Here is a 7,474-nt window from a genome sequence, read left to right as displayed (position 1 = left end):
CCATCTTGTTTGTTCCTTGTTTTTTTATTTTAATGCTCTGCTACTCTCTGCTGTTTGTATGGTGAGTTTAGATCATTTACACTCAAGGTTGTTACTAAAAATGAAGTGTCTACCTCCTTCATTTTGCTATTATTTAAAAGATGTTCCATATCTCTTTGTCTTTTGGTTTTGTGTCTGACTGCTTTCTTGTGATGAGCTTTTCTGATTTCTTCCTTCTTTTCTAATGTGCATTTTTTGCTATGTGATTTCATAGTGGTTACCACACATATTTGGGACTCTGGGGTGGCACTACGGGTTAATGCACTGGTTTGCAAGGTCCCTTTGAACCACAAGGTTGACAGTTCAAGCTCACCAGCCACTCCTCAGAAACCCTATACAGGGTCGCTATGAGTCAGAACTCACTCGACAGCACTTTCACAAGAGCAACACACATATTACATTACACAACTTAAAATTATGGAATTTAATCTATGAACAACAGGTGACATACATTATCAATATATCAGATCTATTATTGATCTGCTCCTCCCTTCCCATTGACGCATCTCCATCAACATCACTGTACATCTTATATCTGATAGGTTTGCTCTGTAGTTATTTTTTGGTACCTTGATGTTGATTGCTTGTGGGTTCATACTGTTGCGTTTATTCCATGAAAAGTGCACATACTTAGTCTTTATGATTGTTCATGTTGTGCATGTGTATATGTGTGTGGGGAGAGTACCTTCTCTTTCCCTCATGGGCCCCCCTATACAGTGGGCAGAGTCAAATGTTCCCCTCTGTAGTGTCTTTCTGATGTTTTTTCCTCACCATGACTGAAGGCTGGATCATGAGGACCACCAGTATTTCTAAGTCTTAGAGTCTGTCCACCTCAGTACTTGGTGAGATTCAACAGCATTCACAACATTGCAACCTCCCTTCATCCCCACCCAAGTGTGGCGCCCCTGAGCCCCCACAGTGAGTCTGCATTGTTTTAAAATCTGGCTACAGCTTTTAAGAATGCCTCCTGTTTTATGTTCTTTGCTTGAGAAATTGCCTATCCTTATCCCAAAATAAGGAGCCCTGGTGTGGCATTGTGGGTTAATGCGCCAGACTGCAAAGCCATTTGAATTGCAAGGTCAGCGGTTCTAGCTCACCAGCTGCTCCCCAGAAACCCTAGACAGGATCGCTATGAGTCAGAATTGATTTGACAGCACTTAACAACAACAACAACAAATCCTAAAATGCGGAGTGCAGTGGCTCCATACAATAATCACTGGACTCCAACCCACGAGGTCTGTGGTTCAAGTTGACCGGCCGCTCTGTGGGAGAAAGATGAGGCTCTCTGCTCCTGCAAAGATTTTTAAAGCCTGGAAGCCCTATATGGAGTTGCTATGAGTCAGAGCCAACTCAATGGCACGTCACAACAACAACAATCCCCAAACAGTCACGATGAGGTGAGTCCTGGTACTCCCAACTTCTGTGTGCTCTCCCATTCCTCCTCTCCCCGATTTCGGGATGCACATTGACTCTCTAACACTTTGGCTGCCATCTGGAATTCTGACATCACCATTTATACTTGTTTTTATTTGTTGACCGGTGAGTTCGTTGCCAGGAAATAAATGGAGTGGTCATTTACTTTACTATCTCTCCCCTTATGACCTCTTTGTGTAATTTTATACGTGTGTCTGCATGAGGACGTTTTCAAAATGTAAAGTACACTTTTTTCTGTAGCTCGTCATCAAAAAAGACAGATGGACCCTGGATTCATTTATCTCAGCAGTTCCTTTTGGTACTCAGTTTCTGTAACATGGTCTGGTTAGAGAGATATACCTTTGGTGGGCTGGGACAAGCTTATCTTCTCTTGTTGAGAAAGTTCTTGGGCCATCGGTAGCTCACAGACAGATAGGTGATGAAATCTTAAGAGGTCATTTGTCTGCCACAGAACCCCTTTTAGGTTAGTGTATTTATGTTACCACTTGGATCTCTGGGGAAATGTCCTTACTTCCAGAACCTCCCTTGCCCTTGGCTGACTCATGAGGGCCACTAGAGTTACCATCTGAGCATCCACAAAGAGCATGGACAACAGCAAGGTCTGTTCTCATAAGCCCACCCAGAGCTCAGACTGTGGTCACAGTGTCTTACAGACTAATTTGAGGTATTTTTGGTATTCTCTAGGGTCACCCCAGCAGGGACAAACCATTTATAGAGTCCCAGTGTGGCACTGTGGAATAATGCACTGGACTGCAAAGTCAGTTTACACGGCAAGGTTGGCAGTTCAAGTTCACCAACTGCTCCTCGGAAACCCTAGACAGGGTCGCTATGAGTCAGAACTGACTTGACAGCACTTACCAATGACAACAAGAAGTCACTTATCAGTAGTCTTGATGGCACAGTACTTGACTACAAACCCAAAGATTGGTGGTTCAAAATCACCAACCACTTGATGGGAGAAAGATGTGGCGGTTTTCTCCCACAAAGATTTCCAGCCCAGGAAGCCCACTGCGGCAGCTTTCCTTTGTCTTATGGAGTTATTATAAGTCACAGTCAATTCGACGGCAATGCTTTGGGGGCATTTACCACAGTCCCTGGGTGGTGCATATGGTTAACACACATAGCTGCTAACCAAATGGTTTCATATTTGTGTCCACCCAAAGCAGCTTGAGAGAAAGGCCTACTTCCATAAGATCACAACTACTGGAACCCTTACTGAGCCCAGCTTCGCTCTGTAACACTTGGGGTTGCCCTGAGTCATTTGTCACCTGCCTGTGAGCAGTTTGTACACAGAGGCAGCAAAAAAGGTCCAGAGCACAGCAAGTCATTCATCCGCACAGCCATCATCTATTTACCCTTCTCACGAGACACTTGTCAGGAGCCATGACCTGGAGGAAGGCCCTATGTGTTGCCTAAGGCTGGTTCAGGGTTAGCGTGTAATCCCGTGAGTTGTAAAGGAGCGTTTCAGAAGATTTTCCTCCAAAGCGAGAGTAGAGTTCACTATTCCCCTTGGGCAGGGCCTACAGTGTGTGAAATTTGGACACTGCCCTCTCTGATGTAGAGAGGAGACCCCAGGCATGCTTAGGGACCCAGCATATTGTGGGAAGAGCCTTCCCTGATGCCTCACTAAGACTCAACAGTTGCCCTGTAGTCCTCCTCTAAGTTCTTGAGAAAGTCCTCAAAAGTCATTATTGTTAAAGCCAATGATAATTGAAGTCTGGTGCTTGTAGACAATGATGGTGTTAAAGATTGAATTCTATCTTGCCATTCCCCCACCCCCACCAAATATGGTGAAGTCCTAACTCTAGAACCTGTGAATATGACTTTGTTTGAAAATACAGTTTTTGAAGATAGTATTAGTTGACCCAAGGTTATAATGGAGAAGGGTGTGTTTGTGTGTTTTCATCCAATACGAACGGTGTCCTGTTCGGACAACAGAAACAGAGAGAAGAAGATTATGTGAAGATAGTCTTGTCATCACAAGAAGATGACCATGTGATAGCATGACAGAGTTATGTTTCTACATGCCAAGGAACTCATAGAGCCACCAGAAGCTGGAAGAGGCAGGAAGGATTTCCCCCAAGCGTAGACATGGATAGCGTGCCTCAGACATTACCCCAAATTCCTACTCCTGGCTTTCAGAACTGTGGGGCAGAATACTTTCATGTTCTCATAAATCACCCGATTTTTGGTATCTTGTTATGGCAAATCCAATACGTGAACACAGACAACCGGGTTGCCAGGGGCCTGATCTTAATTTGCTGTTCACAAGCAAAGATGATGTTGTGTGCTTCATGCGGGCACTATACAGTGGGTTTCTGGCTCCGGGATAGCAAAGATGCATGGAGTATGCTTTCCGTCCCTGCACAGGTCTGGAAGAACAGTGCCTCCATAAACATAGTGCCGTCTGTCACAATGGAATGAGAGAAAGCCATAACAGGCTGTTTTGTTTTTAGTTTGCTAAGAGGAAGGGGATCTTCAGAAATTAAGGCAGTTTTAACAGTTCCAATTACCACTGAACCCTGGAAACAGGTTTGTTAGGTGATTTAGATTCTAAATTTACTGTTGTTTGTCTTAGTTATTTAGTGCCGCTACAACAACAAAAATACCACAAGTGGAAAGATTTAACAAACAGAAATCTATTTTCTCATAGTTTAAGACGCTAGAAGTTTGGATTCAGAATGCTTCAAGGGGAAGGCTTTCGCTCTCTGTTGGCTCTAAAGAAGGTCCTCACTTCCTTTCGACATCTGTGGGTCCCTCTGCTCAGCTGGAAGGAGTTACACTACCAACTCAGGCAGTCTCGGATTATGATGAGCAGTTCAGTTCCTAAATCTGTCTTTAAGTCAAGTTTGTGATTAAATTGGAACAGTTAGTTATGGTTTATATCTAATGTCAGTTAGTGAGATGTTTGTCTTGGTAGACAGTGTACCTTTCTATGCATTACAAATATCAAAGAGACACTTCCAGACACACTATAATATCCTGAATATAACAATACAGAAATAAAAATTATGTTTTGATGTGCATAAAAAAGTAGCGATCGTTTTTTATTATGAACTATTGTATGTTGCTGGTGGTGTAGGTGGGTAGGACTCAAGAGGTCTCAAACTCTAGTAGCCATCTTGCCCTTGGCTTCAAGTCCTCCTCTGGCTATGGTGGCCAAGACTTCATTCCTCTTTTACCTGGAGTCATCTGTCCCTGGGAGCCTGGTACACAGATGGCGTGAGACTAGGCTAGGGCTGTGGACAGTCAGGGTTGGGGTTGCAGGATCCACTGTCACCTGGTGACTGGTGACAAAGCCGATGCAGCGCCCAGTAGCGCAGTGCAGAGAAAGTAGCTTGGACCTGCAGCCTCCCTCCTGGCTCAGGAGCAGTGCAACCCCAGACAAAGCCTGCACTGGCTTCAGGGCCGTGGAAGAGGCTCCACGCTGTGCAACTACACACCACTGCTCACCTGTGTGTCACCATTACTTCTCAGGTCCAGGCCAATGAGTTAGAGGGGATGCCGACTAACTGCTACGGGAACAGCTGGGGGGGTGAGGTGGAAAGCCACTTGTCACCAGTCACCTTCTTATGCCCTTCTCTAGGTTTGTACTCAAAGAAAGACATAAGGAAGTTGGCTGTAATGATGGGTAGTTACACAAATCTGATTTCTGTAACTCAGCAACTGTCTAATTCCCACACTGCCATTTGCATTGAATGCACTATGGTGTAACTCTGGAACACTCATATCATGTTCCAGAATCTAGCCCATATATAATGTTATGTGGGGTCCAGCACACACCCACAAAAACCCTATAAGCCACAATTCTTAGGTCACAACTTCTTGGCACCGAAGTTTCTGGTAGCAAGTAAGCCCAAGTGCTGCTTCCAAACCCTCCTGGTTCAGTCCTAAGGGAAAGCAGGCAAGGCCCCTGCCAGGAGGTTGGGGATTGAGATTTCCAGGGTGTGCTGGGACATGGAAGGACCAAGGGACGAACAGAGTCTTCACATGTCGTGCTCAGAACAAACAGGCAAACAAACATCCCTTCCTAGGTTTTTGAAAATATGTCAGTGGACTGCAAAAAAGAGACCACAGTGGAGGGGCAGAGAGGGCTCTCCCAGGATCCTGAGTTCAGTCTGCTCCAACCACCCCAACTTGGCCACTCAGTGAGCCATGCTTGGCCTTTATTTTGTCATGTGCAAAATGGAGACAGTAGTTGCATCTTCCTCATAGCATTATTGTCATTGAACCACCACTCATCTGTCAGTTTGTCCTACTGCAGTAGCTTATATGGTACTGTGATACTGGATGCTATACCACCAGTATTTTAATTAACTTCAGTGTCACCCATGGTGGACGAGTTTCAATAGAGCTTCCAGACTAAGAAGGAAAGGCAGCTCACTTCTGAAGAGTTATCCACTAAACATCTTATGAATAGTAGCAGAACATTGTCTGATATAGTCCTGGAAGATGAGCCCCTCAGATATCCAAAATATGACTGGGGAAGAGCGCCTCCTCAAAGTAGAGATGGCCTGTGACATGGATGGAGCAGAGTTTCTAGAACTTTCATTTACTGATGGGGCACAACTCAAAATGAGAAGAAACCGTTGTGAACATCAATTAATAATCGGAATGTGGAATAAAGAAGTATGAATCTAGGAAAACTGGATGATGTCGAAAACAAAATAGACCACATAAAGAATTGTATACCCAGTAAAACAGTCCCTTAAATATAATGGTGATAAACAGAAGTTAAACAGAAATTTAACAGAAGTTAAAGAAATTTGTAAAAACCAGGCCAACTTTATGAAAAATCCTAAAGGGAGCCCTTTGGACCAAGAACCAACAACCAGAGTTTGACATACATGGTAAAACCACCTAGAAATCAATCCAGATATAGAAGTATCCAAAGTAAAACAAACCTACAAGACTGAAAATAAGGAATCAGAGACTCTGGCTGTGGTAGGATGGGTCTTGAGGAAGAAAACTGTATTCCTTAAGATGGCCTGATATGAAGGAGTCATGACTCCAACCTCCCGAGCTGCCCCTTCACATGCAGGAACCAGTTGCAGTGTCAGAGATGGGACCCAGTGTGTTAGCCTCATGGGGCTACTGGCAGTGTAGTGAGAAGAACTGGATCCAACTTGCCCCTGAAGCCATGTCACCGGGCATCCACTGAAGCCCAGCCCAATATGTCTGACCTGTGTCTGAAGGATATACCCCTAGTTCCTACTTTGACATCCTCTGGATTGCTGCAGATGAAGAGGAGACCTATGCCCAGGTCAGCAGAGATACTTGCACCCTGAGGCACATGTGGAAGCCCAGCCCTCTGATTGTCAGGCAGTGCAATACCTCAGTGCTCAACCCAGGTAGCTCCTAGCCCTAAAGAAACCAGTTCTGCCAGCTTTAAGAGATAGCACAGAGCCATCTGCGCAGCCAGATTGCCAAGATCATGGCAGCTGATGCTTCATTAACACCAGATTTCTTATCTCCAGGACATTCAAATGTCTCTTCTCCCTTACCTTGTTTTGGATCCTCATTCCATTCTACTTCCTTTGTTATTAGTGACATCACCAAGGAGTCTGAAGTCAGGGTCCCTGAATTTCCTTCAGTCCCCCTGCTTTGTTTTGCCAGCCCTGAAGTTTGCAAATCAGAAAGCAAAGCCACCTGCAGCTTGCCTGAAGAGGATAACTGCATCTCTCTGTCCAAGGCCAGCAGCTCTGCAGACATGATGGGCATCCTGAAGGACTTTCACCGGATGAAACAGAGCCAAGATCTGAGCTGGAGATTACTGAAGGAGTAAATTACTGAGGTCCTCAGGAGGAAATTTGCTCTGAAGGAAGAAGACATCCCAAGGAAAGGATACTGGCATCACCCAGATCTTCAAACTCAATCTCATCTTCCTGGATTCCCTTCAATAGCTGCCTTCCTCACTACAGCTGTTTCTGCCTCTTTGTTAGAAATCTTCTGCAATGGTGTTGCCAACAATCTACAGCATGGACTAAAAGAAGGAAGCTGG

General features: G+C 44.8%; 1 pseudogene; it reads left to right on the top strand.

Annotated features, from left to right (window-relative positions):
- LOC102835875 overlaps positions 1-7,187 on the top strand; it is a 30,729-nt pseudogene extending 23,542 nt beyond the window's left edge.
- The last annotated feature ends 287 nt before the right edge of the window (positions 7,188-7,474 follow it).

This window comes from Chrysochloris asiatica, unplaced genomic scaffold (genome assembly GCF_000296735.1).
Source record: "Chrysochloris asiatica unplaced genomic scaffold, ChrAsi1.0 scaffold00184, whole genome shotgun sequence".
In the NCBI taxonomy this organism is placed as follows: Eukaryota; Metazoa; Chordata; class Mammalia; order Afrosoricida; family Chrysochloridae; genus Chrysochloris; species Chrysochloris asiatica.
This window is presented reverse-complemented; position numbering and strand designations above follow the sequence as displayed.